Source organism: Ischnura elegans, chromosome 10, assembly GCF_921293095.1.
Source record: "Ischnura elegans chromosome 10, ioIscEleg1.1, whole genome shotgun sequence".
NCBI classification, from domain to species: domain Eukaryota; kingdom Metazoa; phylum Arthropoda; class Insecta; order Odonata; family Coenagrionidae; genus Ischnura; species Ischnura elegans.
Genome location: NC_060255.1, coordinates 87,903,145 through 87,926,659, shown reverse-complemented (window position 1 = coordinate 87,926,659; position 23,515 = coordinate 87,903,145). Strand labels below are relative to the sequence as shown.

General features: G+C 38.0%; 2 non-coding genes across 2 annotated transcripts; one reads left to right on the top strand and one right to left on the bottom strand.

Annotated features, from left to right (window-relative positions):
- Nucleotides 1-22,882: 22,882 nt before the first annotated feature.
- On the bottom strand, nt 22,883-22,954 carry Trnaa-ggc. The gene has a single exon. It is a non-coding gene; the product is annotated as a tRNA-Ala (tRNA).
- Nucleotides 22,955-23,091: 137 nt separating this feature from the next.
- On the top strand, nt 23,092-23,163 carry Trnaa-ggc. Its single transcript has one exon. It is a non-coding gene; the product is annotated as a tRNA-Ala (tRNA).
- The last annotated feature ends 352 nt before the right edge of the window (nt 23,164-23,515 follow it).

Genomic DNA, 23,515 nt, shown 5'->3' with positions numbered 1-23,515 from the left:
AACCAATTTCAAAGGCGATAAGAGCGGCAGTTTTATTTAATTCTTTCTCACGGAAGAGCTGAATGGCGTGCTAATTTACATGCATGCCCGCGCCCGTACATAACCTCCTGCTGCTTATGTGTGCGGGCACCTACCGTTGCGGGAAGCCTTGAAGCCTCCGCCGCCGCGTATGTATGTGTGATAGTGGGATTGATCGCGCGGCATTGACGTAATTACATCCCCCGTCTCCCATTAACCCGCCCAATTCTAGTTCCCGGGGCCCTTTATCCCCGCGTCTCCCTCCTCCGTCCTCTGTCCCGTTTTGTTTCCGGCGGAGAGAAATTAAGCAGCATGCAAATGAGCCGCCATCCTTTCCCGCCGCGGCCCGGTGACGCGTTCATTAATGCCATAAAATTATGTTTCCCCTCGCCTCCAGTGCTAGTGGAGGTGGGTTTTGATCCGTGAATTCAACCCACGGCAGGTAGGTTCACCAAGCAACATAGACCAAGAGCATTTATGTTCATCTTGCTGTGCCCAGAAATTATTTATCTAACTAAGCTAAATTACCCCACGGGACTCGATATGTTACATTCTGTCGGGTCAGAATTTCTCTTTCCTAAATTTTTAATGGTATGTAGTGACTTGAAATCCATTTAACGCGATTTAACGCGGATTTCAAGTTTATATGGAGGCATATTAGTCACCTTTGCTCAGAACAATCTTCCTCCAATGTTAGTGACAGGCTCCCCTTGTTTAGTTTTTGTAAGTAATGGGGGAGAAGATGTCGGACGAATCCGACTAGTTTAACTGTAGAATGGAATGTGACTGTCCCGAAATGTACTAGTGATGTAGACAGCCTCGTAAAAAGATGAACGTAATTCTGAAATTATCATGATTTTCGGAAATATTTTTTTAACCTAAACTTATTTTTTTAATTAAGAGGTATTCATACATTCCCCGTACGTATAGGCCTATCACTCGATGAGCATTTCAGCTCTTCCTGTGGTACTTAGCAATCATTTATCTGATTATTTTCTTATGAATAATTGCCTAAATTATCCCGCGGGATCCGTTTCCTGACAATCTGTTTCTGATTGGAATTTCGCCTTGCTAAATTAACAACAACACCTGGTGACGTTTGAAATCCTTTTAATAGGGATATCAAGTTGATTTAGATAGTATTAAGTACCTGGGTCGGAATAATGTTAATCTAATGTTGGTAACAGGCTCCCTTTGTAAATAGGGGGATCGGGTTGGTGTGGTGGCAAGAGTGTTGGCTTCTCACCCGGCGGGCTCGGGTTCAAATCCCGGCAGTGGCAGAGAATTTTCAGAGACTGCCCGATTCCTGCTTGAATGTTGTGTGGGGGACATTTCAAGCGCAACACTCCGTCCGTCGGATGGGACGTTAAGCCGTGGTCCCCTTGGTGCCTTTCGTTAAGAGCAGGCTAACGCCGACGCCGGGTTTCTCTCCACCCTTCCTTCCACACCCTTCCCTCATGGCGCAAATGACCTCAGCTGTCGGTCGCTTCCTCCAAATACCATACCATACCTTTGTAAATTATAGTGGAGAAGATCAGTTTGGTGAATCATTTCTTACTAATTTGTCTTCAAAGCGGAAAGTGATCGTTCAGAAATGTACCAGTGCTGTGGAATGGCTCGTAAAAATACATAAATATAATGCGAAAAAACAAAAATTTCGGATATAATTTTCTTTGAACCTTAACTTATTTTTTATGGAACTTTGTTGATACGTTCCCTATCAGTATAGGCTTATAATGCGATGAGTAAGCAATCCTGTTGGGCCAGGAAATACGTCACCTGAAAAGCCGTTCGTGAATGAAGTTTAGAGTGAAATATATTCCTCATGAAATATATTCCGCCACAAATTGCTAATGTTCTCTTCTCAAAATTTCTCTTTGATAAAATTTTAATTATACATGGTACCGTTTGTTATCCTATTTTCAAGGATAACAATTTAATGTGGTCAATATTATATGCCTTGCGTTGGAAAAATATTTTTCTTATTCCGGTGTCAGTCTTCCCTAGCTCTGTTCATTTAATTAACCGGGACATGGTCAGTTGGACGAAGTATTTCTTCCTTTTTGATGGTTAAAATATAAGTCTTTGTCCGAAAAAGTGTAAGTGATGTGTAATGCCCTGTTAAAAAAATGTTATGTATCAGAAATCAGGTGAAATCCATGACTTTGAATATATTCGTTTTTAGTCTAAATATACTCTTTCTACTGCCTTTTATGTGAACGCTATTTACGCGTTCATTTATTCTATACAATTATTTATTTTTACCTCGCCTCAACTACTATTAGTGGTGGGCATTAATCTGTGAATGGGACACGAGGTTGGACATTTCACTACCAATTGAACTCGTAGTAAGCGTTCCCTTGCGTCCACAGAGTTCCATCATTGAGCTGCAATTTCGGGCCTGAGAGGACGACCCCATTGTCATATGGGTTTTTTAGTTTCCCGACGATTAAAGTAGGTAGAACATATGCAAACATACGAGCCGTATCAGGATAGTAACTTAAAAATATCGTTCAAAATCGACTTTTCAAGCAATTCATTTTTATAACTGATAACTTCAGGCTTGACTTTGCAAAACTTCGCCATATTGGAAATAAAAGAGTAAAACTTTGTCAGGTTCACTATTCTAGTTTTGATTATAGTATTTCCAATTGATTTTTAATCCAAATGAAAAACTCGACTTTTCAGCAAAAATCGTGAACCAAAATATCGACGCACCGAAAAAATCGACAGTTCTTTTTCCGATTAAAAAAAACAGTATGAAAGCAGTATATGGTTGCTGTTCATTCGAAAAAAATTCATGCTTGAATAGTAAAAAAATCCAAAAATCTACTCAGAACACACACCTCAATTATTGGTGATAAAAACTTACAAATAATTGCACAAAGCAATTTGGGATCACCGCTTGGAACAATGCGGCTTCGCTAAAAGCAAGATCAACTAGTCGATATGGTTTCTTGATGATCGTGCGCGTACCTTTCCAATTTTATCAGCCTTCGATAAAGGAGCCTCTTTTATATGGAACGGATGAAGGTATCTAAGGCCGGTAGTGACGCTGCTGAGATCATACGAAAAGGTTAAGATCGAAGTTAAAAATTCAAGGCAAGATAAAAATGCTAAGTACTTGGCTCGATCTCGATAAACTCGATTTATAACTATAAAAACTCGATTTCGATTTTGATCGAAATCGATTTCTCCATCACTGTACCAGGAGTAAGGCGAAATGGAACGCGCATCAAAGCTTGAAGAATGGATGACTCGTATGCGAGAGTATTATTCGAGACGTGTTAGGTTTAAAGGCTTCCGCGTCGAAAGCGGACAAATCGTGTGCAATGAGGCAAGGTGTGAAAAAGGTGCGGTAGGCAAGGGGCTGTGAATTGAGTAGGGGGAAGAGAATGGCTTGGGGTACCGCGGAGACCAAAGGGGTCGAGTAGGGAGGGGTCCGACCGGAGGGGTTACGAACGCCTAGGGCTGGCGGCGCGGGGAAGCACAAACAATGACGCGGGCATTGTTGCGTGAATACTCGATGGTATCGTTGTTTGAGTGTAATACACGGAGAGCGAGGTTCATTTACTCGCATGGCTGGCCGCGCGTCCGTTACAACAGCAGTTCTTGATATGATTTCCCCTGTTTGCTTGGTGTGAGGCTCCGGTGATTTTTCGTTGCCCGGGGTATTGGCACAGGATTTAAGGGCCTCCGGAGCGAGCCACGGTGAGGGTAAGCAAAATGGAAATAAAATCGTGAAATGAGATCTCAGTTATACCGTCTAGAGATTCTTCGAAAAATAAAACCAATGCGAGGCAAACCATTAGCCCGAGGTCTACACGAGAACAAAAAGAATCCACGACAAATCACATTTTTTTCCAGCTCTTCCAGCAGTAATTGAGCTTTGATTAACAATATAATTGAGCAAAATATCCTTAGGAGACGAATTTCAAAAAGTAAACATAAGAAAATTAAGAAAAATAGCTATTTATTATGTTTGGTGGAAAGTAACTAATTTCAAATATCTTACACGTATTATCTCGGGCAATGGTCGATTGAAACGAGTTATTCTAGAAATTTGAAGATAAATGAAGGAAATAAGACTTTATTAAAGTGAACTTCGCAAATAAAATTAATATAACGTGCATAAATAAAGAGAGTGAGTATAATCAACACCGAAGAGCAAGTAACAAATGAATCGAGCATTCCTAACGTTAACGTTAATTTCATATGTTAACGTAAATAATATTAAAGTCATATACAAAATAAATGTAAATACAGTATGAGTAAAATTAACGTCTAATTGGTTTCTACAAAGCATATTTCTGGGCACCAATGTAAAATACCTCGCACATGAAAAAATAAAAATAATCGCTAAATGAAAAAAACTATGAAATTGAAAAATAAAAATATTTTATTTTCTGATAAGCATTCCCTGGATGATGTACGTATATAAAACAAAACAAAACTTTTCGAATATTTTACTAGTTTACAAACGAGTAAAATCTTGAATTATTTGTTCGGAATACTCTTCCCTTGAGTCCACATGTCACATTTATTATTTACACCATGAGTGGAGGTCGTACGATGAAATATTTCGAAATTCATAATTTACTTTTCTTTCACTGCCAATAGAAAGGGCATTTGGCATTGCATATTGAAGGATTAAATAGCCGGACGACCGAACATTGCGAAAAAAAAGTTATCACCAAAGGGAATACGGTTGTTTCCAATATTTGCAGCGTCAGCGGTCCTTTATTTTCGTTTATATTGCGGAAAATACATATCTCTCTGTCTATATATTTCACACGATTTCAGAAAACTAAACCGATCAATATTTTAATCACTGTATCACGGTAGCCAAGTACCTACGTTCACTGCTCGGCTTCCGGTTGAAAAGCCCCGAATTCAAATCCTGGGGTGAAGCTTATATACGCCCTCATCAAAAATCCTCGCTGTTAAACGAAACTCAAGGAAAGATAATGGAATCTTTTCCTAATATTTGTAGGAACAAAAATTCTCCGGGTTTGTTTAGGGTGATCTCTACTCACGCTAATAAGACTTATTTATGGTATGGTATTTGGAGGAGGTGTCCGACAGCCGAGGTCATTTACGGCATGAGAGAACGGTATAGAAGGATGGGTGGAGAGAAACCTGGCGTCGGCAGTAGCCTGCTCTTAACGAAAGGCGCCACGGGGATCATGGCTTAACGTCCCATCCAACTGACGGACTATTGCCCTTGAAATGTCCTCCACACAACATTCAACAAAATATAGCTCATTGAATCGTTCAGAGCGGTCCAATCTTTGAAGGAAATAATTTCTTATGTGTTTTGTATGACTACGAAGTCATGGAGATGCATGTGCGAGACCGAAAATAGCGGAGAAGCGTGAGCCACTCGGCAAGAGTCAGTGACGTCATGAACTTTTCAGTGAAGGGGGAAAAGTGGTTGATATTTTGCCGATAATAGCTCGAAAAGTAGGCGACAGATCGAAAAACGGAAAAATGGGGACCTTTTTATTTTTCCAACTCTATCGCAATCGACAGTAACAAAAAAAACGGTGGATCAAGCCGAGCAAGAACAGACTTTTGTTCCTCTTGGATTTCGGATATTGCTTCGCGAGAATATTTTGGGACGAGCGTGTTGACTGCCACAGCTGGCGGTCCACTCGAAAAAATTGAACCTTGTCTTTCTTCCATCCCATCAGGTTCAATTTCATTGTGACATCCCATGGTATCAGCTCTTGTGTACACACGCATTTTGACCAGAAGGCGCGTGATCTGGACGGGCGCTAATGGAAAACAAAAATCCCGAAAAAAACCACATTTACATGTTTTAGCTTGCATGACGCTTTCCGCTCTTCCCTCGACTGTCTCGTTCGGTCCACTCGGAAAAGGGTAAACCTCTCGTCATTTGCCATTCGCACCTAGTACCCACGGTGATTGATTCGGTGCGCCTACTCGGAACAAATTTCCACGCTTATCATCGAACCTTATCCGCTCGGCGCGAGATTAATTGCCACAAGAGAGTCCTACTAACGGACTGGATCCTCAATAGTGTCCCCAGCGATACGGAAAATAGGCAGATGCATGTAGTCGCGTCCAGGGTCCCGACACCGCGGATAAATGCTGCGAACGTACACACAGCCGTCAGCTGCGACAAAATTACGTAGCGAACAAAGGATCGCTTTCACTTGATATTTCTGGCTTTGTGTGTTTCTCGCTGCCGGCCGGTCGCAACCCTTTACGGTCACCACTCCCCCCTGGGCCGTGCCTCGCGGTAACGGCCCGGTACCCGCACAGAGGGCTATCCGCCTTCCTGTCCCCAGTAGATCTCTCTTTTTTATATCTCGATGGGCGTGGCATTCGTCTTATCCACGGTTACGCCCACCTCCAACCATTCCGCATTTCCCCAAGGCGATTTATTCAGCATTACCAACCCACACCCCTTTTTCATGCCTCACTTCATGTACCTACTGGTGTTTTTAACTCTCCCGGTGTGTCTCATAGTTTATGCAAATAGACCTGATCCATTACAAAGTTAACTTTTTGCGGAGGGATGTCGTGGAATAACGTATCGAATGACAAACAAAGATATCGTACAGCCCACTAATATTATTTTAGCATAAGTTCAACAGATTCAGGCTTCAATTGCAAGGAAATTAGACATATTTAAATAAATAAAAGATCGTAGCACTTTTCCACAAGAATTTTTAATGCGTACAACGCGTTTCGGCTCACTGAGCCATCGTCTTGTACCAGATGATGGCTCAGTGAGCCGAAACGAGTTGTACGCATTAAAATTCATGAGGAAAAGTTCTACGATCTTTTATTTATTTAAATTATTTTAGCAGCTCACAACATGTGTTCCGATTGCTACAAAGTCATAATCAGGAGCTATACAGTACTATCATCAGGTACGTCAAGTATCCGATGGTCAATGGTGTCAAGGTAACGGAACGCGCCTGAACGCCGTTCCGGCACTGGTTAACATGTAGAATGATAGTCAAATAAAAATTTTATCAATTTAGCTGTCTCCAAATTTCTAAAATACACACTCGTAACCAAACCAAAAAAAATAATAAAAGGAACTTGGAATTTAAAAAAGACAGTAATATGTCACTTAAAAAAAAGTTTAGGAAAATGCGTTCCGGCACTACTAATTTTTCCATGACGTCACTACTTACGTCGATTTCTAAGCAAAACACGTTTTAACTGCTAACATAATGTTATAGGACAGCGCGATATCTTTGTTTATCATTCTGATCCATCATGAATGACTACGTGAGGTCATAGAAATAAAAAACCTTGTTTTCTGCAACTGTGATAACAAAATTCCTTAATGAGAAAGACTTCCTTCTCACCATAACTGATTTTTCCCAATCACCCACCCAATATTTTATTACACAGATATTTTGGGTCTAAGTGAGCGACCCCATTGTCGATTTAAAAAATATTGACTAGCTAGAAAAATGCAATGAGATGTAATCAACATACGTAAGCATTCATTAAGAGATTCATGACCTAATGGAGGTAAAAAGAAATTTAAATTAATAAAGTTGAATTCATTTGAAATACTATTACTGTAATAATGATAAAAGCATATGCTGTTTAAAAGAAGGGTGGCAGTTTATTTTCTCAACTATTATTTTGTTTTCTTGCCACTTAAATTCGCTTAATCCTTTACAGCACTGTATACCTTTGTCAATCTGTGTTAATTACGCCATTTAATGCTGGAATTGACAGCCTTTTCACGCATGCGGGCCTTGTAATCATTACGGTATGATAATGATTTATCATGTACTTTTAAATTAGGTAACTGAAAACGGAGTGGAAAAATTTAGGTTTATTTTAAATAATTATAAAATTGTTATCCTGGAGTGGCTAGAAAATTTATCTGAATGATGAAATGTTTATTAATGTGCTTTTATTAAATTTATTACGTACCAATAACTTTAAACGTTTCCCTCTCACTAAGTATTTCATCTATAAAAATAGAAAACATGCAAGGACAACGGACGACTTTTACGTACAAGTGGGCTCCATAATCAAGTTGATATGGCTAAGTGGGAATTATATTGTTAGAAAAATCAATAAATATAAATAATAAATATATGATAGTCGTTTAAGCTTCAATAAATTGTTTCTGATGCTCCATACGCGCAGGGGACTGCCGACAAACTCTCTACCGCTCACACTGCACACTGAAAGTTTACAGTTAGCGTTTGCAAGCACCGTCCGGAGACGCAGGAAGGCTTATTAATACGCCTCTGAGACACGGCAGAATAGGGGATGAGTTTGAGAGAGAAAAAAATGGCCCAGAATCGGAAACGCCGAGTCCATTTGTGGAAGTGTAGTCGGTTGTCCGTTTCCATCCCAGTATGTGAGTGAATACGACTGAGGCCGATGCTTTTTGTTTCCGTTTAGGACTTCTCCTCTCCTCAATGGGTCCGACATAATGGCAAGTCGGACCTGTGGCAACAATGGGAGGAGGGCTGGTCCCGGGAAGAACGTGGGACTTGGCGGTCATCAATTAAGCGGTGAGAAGGAGGATTGGAACGAGTTGTCCGAGAGTTTTGCCGCTCCGTTTGCGAAGGACAAACGGTAGCTGAAGGGGGATGGACAAGAGGAGAGGGTGACGTGGGGAGATGCTTAGAAAATAAAGAGTATCACTGGGATGAAACGGAGAAAAACAGAAAGGATACGAGGATGAATGATGCGAGTCCCTTCTGTCTAAAATTGCGGCGATTATGCTGCGCTGAAACTGCCATTGAGAGAATGCTGCACGTGGAATAGGGGTTTAATCCACGATAGCTCTTTCCACAGCCTCAATGACAGCAAAACTACCATTAGAGGAGCAAAACACATTCTATTTTACGGAGGCCTAGAAGGAGAATCCCTAGGCTTTAAAGCTGCAGGCAAATGATCTGGTGTCGAATTCCTTGGAGAATAGGGTTAATTTATCATCATTTTCTACATAGTATATCATTTACTGAAATTGTAAAGTGAACATTTTGGCAATTAAATCTACGTTTTGTGCATGAAAGCCAACATTTAAAATGAATGCCACTTATCTATTTATCTTAACAATTCACTTATTAACATTTAAAATAAAATTCACTATCACACTAGTTACTATTAGTGACTGGATTCACGCAAAAAGGAGAAGCAGATGATTTATTTTACTACCACCAATTCCGCCAAAGTATTTTTGTAGAAAGTAGCAACAAAAAACACTTTTGAAGGAAAACGGTCCTAAGATACTAAGCAATAAAGAATGTAGTTGGATGAAGCGGATTGGAACGGAAAGAAAAATGAAACAAGGGTATTCAGCTTATGAAAACCAATTGTCTGTTTCCACACACTTTTATTCAATCCTTGATAATGGCACGAGTTGCCGAAACCATGGTCGGTGTAAATAAAAGTGTGTAAATAGACAAGTGGTTTTAATAAGCTGAATATCAAAGATTTCCACCGTATCACGCCGGACACTGTATCTTTGAAACAAGGGTAAATGATGCTATGGGAATCATTGTGAAAATCGGGGGAGACATATAAGTAGAAGAGTAATAGAAAACATAATACATCATTTTAAAAAAAAGGCATCTAAATGTTCGGGAAAAGGCGCGTTTATTGCCGTTATTTCATTATATGTGATAAAGGTTTAATTTATAACTTTAGCATCCCCATATACTCACCATTGAAAGGACAGAAAGGAAATACAGCAACGCTTGCTAGTACTCAGAGATAGAACAAAGGTAAACCATACTAACATAGACTATGCATTCACCAAAAGAAAATATAGCAAGTTACCATATTACGTTGGCAAAAACCAAACATAATATGAAGAGGATAAATTTAAATGCATGACTTAACGGCTGAGGAGCAGAGAAGAGTCTGAACCTTTAAGAGGTCATGTATGGAGTTCTAACTAAATATCATTATTAACTATTATACGTAAGATATTGACACCTTATTTGGAAAGGAGTTCGACAGTCCATTCAATTGAAAAAAAAAGAGAAATCAGAAAATAAACAAAGGAGGAGAGAGAAAATTGACCATCGAATCGAACCCAAATTGGAAAAAAAGCATATGCTGGCATATGCATATAGAATTGTTTTTTTTTATTATTGGTGTGTTCAATTGACTGATTATCACCATCGAATGTAAAAGGTGAAAAAAAAAGATACAGTGAACTAATAAGTTTCCTTTTCCCGAGTTTTGATTAACAAAATGGGAAATATTAAATTGAACACAAGGGAAAAGTAGCCACATAGTTAAATGGTTACCTTTTTACTACTTAATCATTTAGTTTTTTTTTAATTTGAAGCTAAAAAAGGACGATGATGTTTAAACTTTTAATTTTCTACAAATTATGCAACACACTACCAGCAGATGACTCGAGAACATGAAATAATAAGCAGCCACTACTCAGAATTAGACACAACTCAACGCCTTGAAATCCAGCTAAAACCATGGACACAAGGAAACTAGACTTAATGACGGAGTCAACAGTATACTTCCTTCGTTACCAGGAATATCGGAACCTTGATCTATTTCTGAATCCTAGAATACATATTCCTCGAACTGGAGTAATGATCGCCAGCAAAATAAGGCAAGGAAACACAATTAATAGGCTTTGTTTTCCACGGATTTCCTGGAAACCGCAAGAGCCAGGAAGCCCGATCTATCAAGGCAAGAAATCACACTCTAATAGGTCATAGGTAACGAAATCCATGAACCTATATGAGCTTGACTTACTTATAAGACGTATTTATCCGCAACCTTGATATGCAGTCTACTTGGAGCACCTTGCTTTTATCCTAAATATGTATTTCGAATTTGACATGATGAAGCATAAGAAGAATGTGCCAATACCGGAAACAATGGCCGAGCACCTACGCTTTTCATTATCAATTTCCGACGAAAATATAATAAACATAAATTTCGCAGACCTACACAAATTATAATACTTTTCAATAAATCATAGCTAACATTCACAAAAAAGTGGTTAAAAATTTATTTTTATTATTTGATAATATTCAAGATGTCTATAATTAAGTTTTCGCCAAAAAATTCTTACACAGATAAGATATAACCAAGGTGCCATGTAAATAACATAGGAAAATTTAGGAGAAATCTGTTGTAAATGCATAACAATTCGAACGAAAATTATTTCATGACATGTAATGCTGAGAGGAGAAATTTTAAATCGAACAGCTTAATGCCAATATCATACAATATTCTGCGCATGTTTAGCTTTCCATAAATAATTCCACCCACAACTTAGTACATACCCTTCTGTAGTAAATATAATTAAACTTTATGCGCTCATTATCGCAGTCTCACATTATTGACAAATAGATTCATTTCACCAAAATACCAATTGAATTCATTCAGCCAAAACAGAGACTAAATCACACGTTCAGGCCTATTTCGTTGGCTACAGCCGCACAGTATGCCTAAAAATCAAGTTTCATAATTGATTTCAACGGAGTTGATTAATGGCATTAGCTAAATTACCAGATTCAAAGGTCACTCTCACTATGAAAGGATAACACGTGTACCGATACACAGATTGAAATCATGACAATTACTTTGATTGTATCGCCAATTAACTACCCACCACATGGCCGTTCACAGAATTTTCATCACTTAGTAGCCACAGCATAAGGAAAATCCGCTGGTACTAATAATGGCTAGAGACGGATTAACCGGATAGTATTCTGTAACTCGCGTAATTAATTGTTTGCAATTCCATTAAAACGAAACATTCATTTACATGTTTTCTTTTTTACCATAGCAAATGAATATCAATACAAAAAAAACACTTTGAATTATCTGAACACATCGAATAAAAACTTTTGGGCTTCGTCGCCGCGTCAATTCGTGAGCGGCCCCCGAAAAGTTTTTATTCCGCATGACGAGCACCCGCGAAAGTTGTAACGAAGAATCATCTTAATATATTTCCATATTCAGATAAATAATGCACTATGCACAAAAAAATTCTGCCAGTCAGCAAATATAAATTATTCTATATCTCTGAAGTGCGCAAAACGCCGTAAAATTACGCCATTGTAATTAGGATGCGAATGATAAAGTATCCTAGGAAATATTTCAATTCGTTGACACTAAATTATTATTTTTATTTCGACATCGATATTATTAACTCTTTGGTCAAATTAAAGTTTAATAGGATGAAATCAAAAACATCACGTTGCACTTAAATGTTAACTACAATTCCCGAGTGTTAGCAAATCTTTGGAGAAAATTTATAATTACGTTTCGGTGACGAAACGAAATCTGTTAATTCAAATATAAAGCATAGATATCATACTGAAGCATGCCTCGCAACACAACTTGCTGATGTGGAATAACCATCGCAATATGTGCTGAATACTGTGAAGAGAAAATCAGTGCCTAGGTAGTAAAGTGAATAGCTGGGCTAAGACAGTGAAACATAACACCTACATCGGTGAAAGCTAATTTTATCCATCATTGCATATATCACAACACGGTCGCCTGAAGTCTATCATAGATACTTAATTTTGGTTGACCACCTCTCTTTGATAATCTCCCGATGACAGTAGGAGGCGACATGACTGCCGAATCTGAGGCAAAACTAATATAAGACGGCACCTAGTCCCACATCAACGCGGTTTTGGGCTAGTGGAACGTTACTAAAGTTAGGTCTGAGGTTCCGGATAAGGGACAAAATTTACCTCACCAAATTATTTGCTAAGGACGAAGACAAAAGTGGACGAACCCGTTCAACTGCAGAATATTTTACCGCTCAGCATTTTGATTGGATTATTATCGATGAACTTAACTGTAATCGACACCATTAAAAGGAATAACAATGAATTTATGTACGCTGGCCAACGTTAACTTGACACCAGTGCGCAAAAAAGGCTCAAGGAACAGAAAAATAGAGCATTTTCTGGATGACCATTTACATTTACGTAATACCTACGTAAGTTATACGTATGTAACTTATCAGGTTTCTTTAGGACTGAAAACTCATTTTATCATCCTAAACCACTCCACGAGTTTCCCAAAGATAGTATCAGAGGGACAATTTCTTAATCTATTCTCGGAATACAGCTATTTAATTGAGGTCAATTAAGTCCATTGGGATTGACAAAGTTTCGGTAAACATAAATATAGAGTACACCATCCACCCTTTAGCAATTATTTTGGGTACGTCTGATTTTCAAGGGCATAAATTAGAAGCACAACAATTATTAACGTAAACACTTCTGCTAGTGATGTAAACATTTCTGCGGGACATTTCCCACGTAGAATGAATACAAATTGATGAAAGGTCGCAGGGCTGGTCGAATCCAACATCTTAATTGGGGTAGTTCAGCGCCGGAGGGTCTGTGATCGCCAGCGAAATCATAAGGACCCCCGGGAAATAGCCCGCGGCAGACTTCGATATGCGAGGGATTTTGAGGCCAGATCAGCGCAGTGTGGGATCAAATACGGGAAACATCCATTGAGGAAATAGTAGGAGATTGAAAACGGATGATCTATCCATTTGAGGAGACAAAGGAGGAATGCTGAGGATGAGGTTGCGCGTTTAATTCTTTAGGAGGTTCTACACTGTAGACTACACTTAATTCTAGTGGTCAGTTTTATTGCCTTTTTTGATGTGAAGAGCTAATTAAAACTTCTGAAAAATTATCCTCAAGTAACTATTACAAAACTCTGAAAAATAGGTGAAATTGCAAAATTTATAAATTTTTAATGATCTTGTGTGATACGTAATAACAGTTAAAAGCCATAAATATGCATATATAAATAATAACCTATGCTATTTCTAATCATTTTTTGCTACAGTGTTAAAAGGTATTAATTTAATTTAATTTTTTTACAACGAAAAAAAAGCAATTTTTTTCATTTTTGTCATTTTTTCAGGTGCTTTGCGGGATCGGAAGATGACGTCCGATTTTAATAATTCTTTTTTTGTTTTACTTGTACTAACGTATCGCAACTTTTCCGCACTATTACGACGAAATTTGGAACTTGAGTTTTTTCGCACCACCCTATTCTACAGCTTTTCAACCCATGCTCAAACGTCCAACAACGTCTTCACATGTCGCATTATTCACGTCAATAATTACTTTGTAATCACTTTATGCCACTCTAAATCGGATGTAACATATATCCAATCCAATCCAATACAACATCTAAAAAGTTTAGAGATATGTCGACGCATTAGATCATTCAAGACCTCTAAGGCTTCCCAAACAAAATATATCATGTAATAATTTCGGTACCTTCACAAAAAATCTACATGCAGCAATTAGGTAGAGAGAACTGTTAGTTGCAGAATTTTAATTTTTCCCGGCGTACGGTTTGAAGGAATAATTCTCGGGTTTCCCACCGGGCGTGATTACTAACTTTGCATCTTCATTGCAATGGGTTGATTTCATTTGCCATATTCTTATCTTGTACCTGTATTAAAAGAATCCATGCGCCCACTAGAGTTACTAATTCAGCTTTAATCCAGTCTTACTTTTTTCTAAGCTATATACATTCATCTATAATTTATATGGTGGAGTAACGTTCTAATTTTACGAGCGAGAAGCATAGATACACAAATTAGGTCTTTTTAGCAGTAAATAATCAAACATTTCTGGAGAATCCATATCTTATTAATTCACAAAACATTGGGTGATATTTCGTAGTACTAATAATATAGCAAAATTTGTGCTATATATGTTTAATATTCATATTTTAATCATAAACAGTCAAAAAAGCCACAAAAAATAATAAAGGTTATCAAAGATATGAATTTATCAATGAAAAATAGGGAATTGAAACGAGCTCATTTGTTTAACTGATTCAGGCACGATAACTTTATACTATGCGCTTGATTCCAAATTTTAGAAGGTTAAATTACTCTAGTCATTAAGTAAAAGGATTTACATTCAATGCAATAAAATGATATATATTGCCGTGTATTTTTATCATGAAAGTCATTAGTACTCGAGCCATAATGAATTTCGAGAATACGATCGATATTTCTGTGGATGGAAGATCAATTTTGGAGACAAGACAGCTCTGCGATTCGACAGAATGCTCAAAATTCACACTCTGTAACCAAACGATTTTTTTTTCCATGAATCAATAAAGAAGAGTTATAAACTACCTCGCAATGAATAAATAAATACATTAATAATTAATCGGGCATTTAATGTCGCTACTCAGTGCACAACGTCACCCTCTGGGAGACAATGGAACGCATCGTTGTGGCTCGACCAGCATTTTGTCGTGGCCTATGACTCGTCTAAAACCTTTGCAATCATCATGAAATTTGTAAGGTGTTTATAGTAGGCTCTTATAAATATCAGCCTGTTTCATGCATTTAAATACTTTTACTAGGTATATTTTCAAATAAGTATTAAATCTTCATACTTGAGATGCAGGCAAATATCGAAACAAAGCATTTTCCTTCACATTCCCTGGTAATTTTGTAATTATATCCTAAGTTTTAAACGAGTTTTGCGCCACAGCAATTGACATAAGACGGCTGAAAATGTCCGGTCGCGTTTCTCCCGATTAACTGGACATTTTTTTGCACCATAATACTGCTATAAGAGGAAGGTTGATGATGAAGTTGCAGCTTTAATTCTTCAAGAGATTCCACAGCTTTTAACCATTACTTACTCAAACCTCCTGCAGAATAGTTTACGTCAATAAATTTTTTTCTATTCTTTAATACCCCTGCAAAACAGATTTATCGAATATAATTGCTAAAAATTTGAGAGAAACGTAGATGCACTGAATCTATCCGCACCCCAATGATTTTTTTAACAAAAACATCAAGCAATAAATACTGAAATAATCATCATGTAACATGAAGGATGTATAGAGTAGACAGTATTTGACATTTTCCCATAACCTGCTTATATGATACAGGCCAATGAACACACGATTTTAATATATATACCCTGAATATTTCAGCGCAACATCTAGAGATTATATGATAATACCAATTTACTTAGATTACCGTGAAAATTTCAACATGATATTTTAAGATTTAAACAAATCATACCTCACAAAAAGAGGCGAATTTCACGCCATTAAGAGAGAGAGTAATAAGTTCTCTTAGGTAATGAGACAGTATTGGAGGTGGGGAAAACACGTATGGGAATCGAGAGGGAAGCGAAAGCGGATGCGATCCGGAATTGGTTGAAGCGGAGCAGTTTAAAGCAAAAGGTCATCCCGCGGCGGATCTCTCCTAATTGTCTCGTAAATGATTGAGCCTCCCGTCATCAAGGTCCGATCCCTCACCCGAAATGGCAACGGCTTAAATTGCAGCCTCGCAGGCTACAAGAGGTAAAGGTCATGCCTGACGGTAACTTAGGTGTGCGTGTCACTTACGAATAGCGCTATCGGATGGCTCATATCGCTTTTGGGGTGTAAATATTTCATCGCTTGATACGACAGGTCACTCTTTACGAACATATTACACATCGCAATGCAACGCAAGTATTTTCCGATCACAACTGAACCCCAACTGCTGAACCCCACTCATTTATTTTTTCACTGGAAACTTCATAAGGATGGCCTGAAATGGCACAAATATTTAAATCTACAATACATAATGGAATTTATATCTATATGAACGCAGCGACAATGGATACTAAGGTCGACGTAGCACGATCAAGGGAAAATCATTACAAACCCGATGCATAAATATTCCTTATTCATTAATAACATTTTATTGATGAATAACGAATTATCACCATTTAAAAAATATATTCGAGTCGACAAAAAATATCCAATTCGTAGAATAAACTTCTCGTCACATCGTAGGCAGCGCATTGTACAGACTTATAAATTGATATAGGCATGAAAACTGCGCCAAACTACCAATAATAAAAGTTGCATGTCACATTGCACTAATATCCCAGGATACAGCTAATAAGACACCATGCCATCCATGACATCCATGGTGCCTTAAGAGGCCCCATGGATGAGATAAAAAAATCGGGGGCCCAAACATTTGTTATGGGCGTGAGGAAAAAATGTGTCAGGCTTGTAGATTTTCCCCGGTGTGTACAGATATCGAGATTCGAGTTATCAGGGTTCTAATTTTGATCATATGACTCTTCTCAAATGCTTAAAAACCTTAACCTCACTACTTATAAAATTTCCCGGGGCAAGATCCCGGTTTGGCCCCCCCAATATATTTTGTAAGTTGGCATCCCTGACAAGATATCTTGGCTGCATTTCCAAATCAGGACAGATCCCAGGACCCTCCACAACAGCATTAAAATCAGCTGCCGCTGGTTCGTTATGTCAAAAGATTAATATCCCACAATTATAAATCTTATTGTTTTTAAAATTATGATAGAAATGAACATTATAACCTTCTTCAAAGCTTCACAACAGAGAATGAATTGCAAAAATATTTCTGTATTAAGGTCCTTAAAGTTTACAAAGATAAATAATATCATATTTTGATTTCTTATAACTTTTTACTGTATCTTAAAGAAATCAAAAGATGATATTACCCTTCCAGCTATTATCAATCAATAAATGTGCACTATCTTATCGCTGTTGACTTCACGTATACTTGTGTTCCTAGTTTTCGATATGATTGTGGTTTCCATCATTGGCGAGTTTCCATTAGTGGCTGTCTATTAATGCCAACTGAATAGGCTATAATTTATGCCCTTGCAAAGTCACATAACCGTAGCGGCAATTGCGTCTTATCATTGAGCTATCAATAGGCACAATACGTTTGTTCATTGAAAATTAACTCCGCTAATCACCCCATCTGATTGTGAATTTGGAGTTTCATGCATGGCCCCATTATCACCCATGGCACATTAGATCCCATTGACGTTATCGCGTAGTTATACATTGTGCATGTTGAGCAACGCACAAGTTTATGGTCCTGGCATCACTTCCCGTATTCTTGCATATCACGGGGGTACTAATAATCCATCGCTAGTAGTAAATCTTGCCGTTGTTATTGGTTCCTATAAATTTGTATTATGTCACATGCGTTTATCGGCCATATGAAACCAGACTCATTGCATGGAGGGTTTTAACGGTTAGTCAGCGTTCCTGTAGCTCATCCTTCACAAAACTTTTGGATTCAGTATACTTCTGAGGGTTTGAAATATAAAGTGTTTGTTTTATTATACTTATCTTTAATGTGGTTTCTTTTTTCATCGCTGTCCATAACTTGACCAGGTGATGCGTAGAAAATTAATAATAACGGTGAAATAAGTTGTTCTCTTCAGATTTTTGCTGGTGATTTTTATTTTTAGATGAGTCATTTCATTGTAATTCCTTTTGTGTAGTGTAATGATGTATACTCCTACACATTTAATTCGTCTTATGATGGATATTAATTCAAGGTCGTAAATTTGCACCGTTTTTTGGATTATATATACACTTTACTGTAGAAGGCGACGGAAAGATCAAAAGTAAATTTCATGTAACTTTCATCTACAACTAAATTCTACTACACAAGCCGCCTAAAACGCAAGTGGCAGAAGTGTTAGGAGACCACGTTTACACATAAAAAGGAAATGCGAAATTACTATTAGCATTCATTTAAGTCCTTTATGGTTTGGGGGAAAAATGAATTCCCATTTCTATCCGTCCAACTAAATATATAAGTCGTAGCTGCACTAGCAGTGTTATTAGTAAATAAGCGGAGAGATAAAAGAGCAATGAAAGGAATGTTAGTAAATTTTTTTACGTTCGTTTACGTTTTATGTTCGGAAACAGATGGAAGATAACAATAAAATTGAAGGATTTGTATCAGGCCACGTGGAAAATAGATGCGAAGGTGAAAGTTAGGTCAACGGTTTATTTTACGGTAATCACAGGGTGCTTTCACCCATAATTACTGGCTAATCTACATGATTACGGATGGGAGAATGAGTGGCAGCTACGTGATTGCTGTAGTTAAAGAATTTAATTATCTTCCGGATTGTAGCGTTGCGAAATCTCGGTGATCTCATTGATTCACAATTTGCATGAATCTGTTTCAGAACTTGAAAGATTAGCGACAAGGGTCATGGTTATCCCGCATGGTGCCGTGAATAATCACAACATCTCCTTTTTTTTAATCAATTTAATACATATATACTTGTATACATCAGAGTTATAAAGACATGATTCTAATTATTTTTCATATATTTTTATATGTGGTCATGTCAAATGGTGCAAGTACCCAAGAGGAAGCAATTATTTTTCTGCTTGACGGTTATCATTTTTTAAAGAAAGCTTGAACTCTTAATATGAAACAAAATATGAAGTCAAAGCGAAAATTGTGTGCACTCAGTAATGTTCTCATTCAACCCCCGATAATTACGCATTTGGTCATAGTACCGCTCATTCTGTCGCGATGCGTCCAAAGTTTGAACGATATAGCCCAATAACATTTGTGTTACGCAAAATCTGATGGGTATTAGTGCAAAAATTGTAGTTGTTTACTTAATTAATAATTTAGTTAATATATCCTTTAACTTCATCAAGTCAATAGGTGAATATACTAAAAGAAAATCTTAACTACTTTTCATGCCACAAAGTGAGGGATTAAATTTAAATTGGCCTTTGAATTCGTTTCATATAATTATAATTTTTACTTTGCTGTTTTTCGTTTGGCTATTCCCGTATATTCGAAAACCAAACAGCCACTGGAATATCTAATCGCAATCGTAAGGTAAATCGTTCATCATTTCTTCTCGTTCACTCAAATATATAAACAGGTCTCTTCAATGGACGTATGTTTTTGTTTTAGGATAAGGACTTCACTGTTCTTGTGTTTATTGAGGACGGCGTTGAAGTTCAAATTAGCTACAACGAGGAAAAACTCGCGAAACAAGAATTTGATCAGCAGTTTTATGCAGACGTCAAGTTATTTTCTACCCTCCCTTACTCACTTTTGTTCTGAGCAAACATGACCTGAGTTGTCAAACACCTCCTATGAGTACCCATCAGCCTACAAAAATTGAATCTGTTTTTAGTATCCTCTACGCGAATATCACCTATTTGCGTACGCAATTTTTCATACAGGAAATTATTATGTGAACTTATAAATTGTTATGTTTTCCCTTCTTTGAATTCTTTTAACAATTTTCATGAAAATATCCGTAACCCATAATTAGTAATCCATAGTAAAATTTGACATGACAGAATTACAAAATGTTGCCCATTTCCTTAAATTAGTTTAGGAAGCTACTTTGAAGATATTAAGCGAGGAAACCTTTTCTCGGAGTTTCTCATATTCTTTATATGGATAAGAAGGAAAATAAACTGTACTGTCACGTTAATTAATAGACATTGTAACTTTGGAGAAAAACGTGGATCATTTAAAGTAGTGGGGCATTAAGGAAAAGGTTCCCCACGTAGTTGTCCTCCCCATTAAAGTCTACGTCTTCAGGGCGTGTAACAAATGGAATATACTAACGCACGGAAAGAGTGGGATAATTAAAACACGGCTCAAAAAGTTTTCGCCGCCGGGTTATAAATGCGAATTGCGGGACTTAACTGCCCAAAGGGGAACTAAGCGGGCCTAAAAATAAGGGTGGTTGGGGGAAGGGCAGTTTGGGCTAAATCCTTCACTTGTCGGGCCCCTGAAGGTTGGAATGGACCTAATCCCAGGAAGAAGAATCGGGAGAACACGCGAAGGAATCTTTGTCGGCCGGCTTTCTTTTTCCCCCCGGGGAAAACCCCGTTTACGTTCAATACCACGTCGCGCCAAGGGTCTAACATTACACTTTTACTTCTCTCTAGCCTCGGACCTTTAAATTTTTTTCCGTTTTCCCCTTCCCAAGTGTTCCAGTCGGAAATCGAGTCTTGGGTAATGTTTTTCTTTTTTTTATTCCTCCAGTAGCGACGCCATATTTCTTATGCCCCTTACGGGATTTCTTCTCCGTCGCCGGAGTCCCTAGGGAAAGGAGGGATGAAATATGTAAGCGGTGCTTTTTGGACAGGGAAATGAATGAAACTGATGTTTACCTCTCTCTTTTCTTTCCGATTCAACTCTCTCTTTAATTTACTTAAGGGGACGCTTTTTTCGCATTCCACGACCTTGATCGTCCCTAAAGTGTTTCTGTGGGCGGAGATATTGTCGCCCCGATGAACTCTTGAACCGCATTAAGGGGCGTTTAGTGTGGGACGTCTACCCTAGGATGTTGACGAGGGCTACGTAAATTGGCCTGATTGCCTAGCTATAAATAGCTGGAATACTGCTTTGAGGGGAGATGAGAATTGCACAGATATATTACTGCGTGATTAAAAAAGAATACCACAACTTAAAATATATCGATGGCTAAATTCTAACAACAAGTACGTGTCTCAAATTTGGCCGGTTTGAGACAGGTATCTCAAACAAATTGTAATAAAATTAAAAAATAAAGTGCAAGGAAAAAACAACTCTTTTTGCAAATGAATGCTTGTTTTTCAGTTTTATGCACTTTAGGTTTTTAATTTCAGTCTAAAATCAAAAATATTAATCGTTTTTTTGCTCTCCTGAAAATTTGCCATTTTGGAGATTGTGTTGTCAGAACTTAGCCATCGATATATAACTCTGCAATGAAGAAAAGGATAGCTCAGCACTATCTATCGTAGAATAAAGGAAGCTCTAAAAGGTCTTAAGCTGGTTACAGGGAGACTGCATTGAGAAGGCCCAATTCCATCCCATGGATGCCAAATTTCTGTTGCCACTTCGGTCGCATTTTATTCGGTTTTCAAAAATATCCGCGGTGCGGTGATGAGTTCAATGCGATCCACTTTTTTTCCAATATTTTTGCTATATAATGTTTGTCATAGCGAGGAATATCATTGAAAAGTGATGAATGTTATAGATTGCATCATCATGTGTATAAAGTTAGGTTAATACCCCTAATTATACCTTATTTTTCCTTGAAACTCGGATCAATTTGTCCGTTAGGGACACGAGTGGCGACTTTTGTAAACCCATTTAAATACGAGGTGGTTGACAACACTTTTGGAGGCCGACTTAGGATCCTCTTTTGTAAAATTCACGGCTGTTAAGTTTCATTCAGTCGCTCATTTGTTTGCTTTTGACGTCAGCCTATGACAACGAACCACATCACTGGCCTTTCAGAAGCCCTGACGTCATCCACTGCGATTTTCTTCTCATGGGGGTATGATAATATATGATGTTTCGACCACCTTCACCGTAAATTATCGATAATCTAAAAGAAATAATAGCAGTAGGTATCCAAACTGTTACGCCCTATATGCTACTGAATGTGGAACAAGTTTGAGAGTTGGGTTGATTAAAAACCCCATACTCGAACTTGTAGGGTAGCCAGAAATTGATTTCGAGGGGGGGGGGTTTGGTCAAAAACCATGTAGGAAAATTTTTGGATAAACAGGGTACTGAGTAGACGGTTTTAAACTAATTTTAACACATTTCATAATCGAAAAAACTTCATTTGTTGAAGAAATATTTTGTGAATTACAAATGATTTTTTGATATTTTTTTTCTTACATTAAGGAAAATGATAATGTTTTTATATTTCGTGCGGGGGGGTCCCAACTTGCCGGACCCCCGACTGGGTACGCTTCTGGGTTAATATCGCTCAAGTGTCTGGAGGGGGTCTTATTGAACATGTGTGAATTGGTTTTCAAGAGAAAAAAAAACTTTTATAAATACCTGTTACAATTATGCATAAGTTAGCACAAGTTTCTGATGTGTTTTTTTCATTATATACAAATGTTTAAATTTGTCGTATTCTTTTTTAGTCAACCTGTATTTGGAATTGGTATAAAAGCTGCGTCAATTACTAATAGTAGTGACTTTGTACGCAGTCACGCGCACGGGTGCAAAGTTAAATACACCAAAGGATGAAGTTCGCCATGAAAAAATATTTGACTTAGCCGGGATTCGAACCCGGATCTCCCGATTGCCGGTCAGGCGTGCTACCAGTTACACCACCAAGCCATCTTCTCAGAGCGAACTTCGTTTCCCCCCGACAGTGGCTTAGTAAGCACGACCCTCGCCACATGTGCCACAGTGTGGACTTGTGACGTCAACATCTTGTTCGGTAAAACCCATCCCGAAGTTCGCTCTGAGAAGATGGCTTGGTGGTGTAACTGGTAGCACGCCTGACCGGCAATCGGGAGATCCGGGTTCGAATCCCGGCCAAGTCAAATATTTTTTCATGGCGAACTTCATCCTTTGGTGTATTTACTAATAGTAGGTATAAATAGGCACAATTCAATTTGGCTCGTACACTACAAGCATTTTTGAAACATAGAACCTACGACAAAAATCAACCCCTCTCCTTTGTATCCAGATTTTTTCTTCAGTTCCGTCTTTTCTCGTTTCATTTCCTTCATTTCGTGGTCGTCTTGGATAAGTAGGGATGAGTTGATTCCTTTTTTCTTCAATTCTGGTTCCAATTCCAATTATGATTCTTTCGATTCAATTTCATCGATTCTCATTCTTACTAACAGGTGGAATACTGATTTGTCAGTAGCACGTCTGCATTTAAAATTTAAG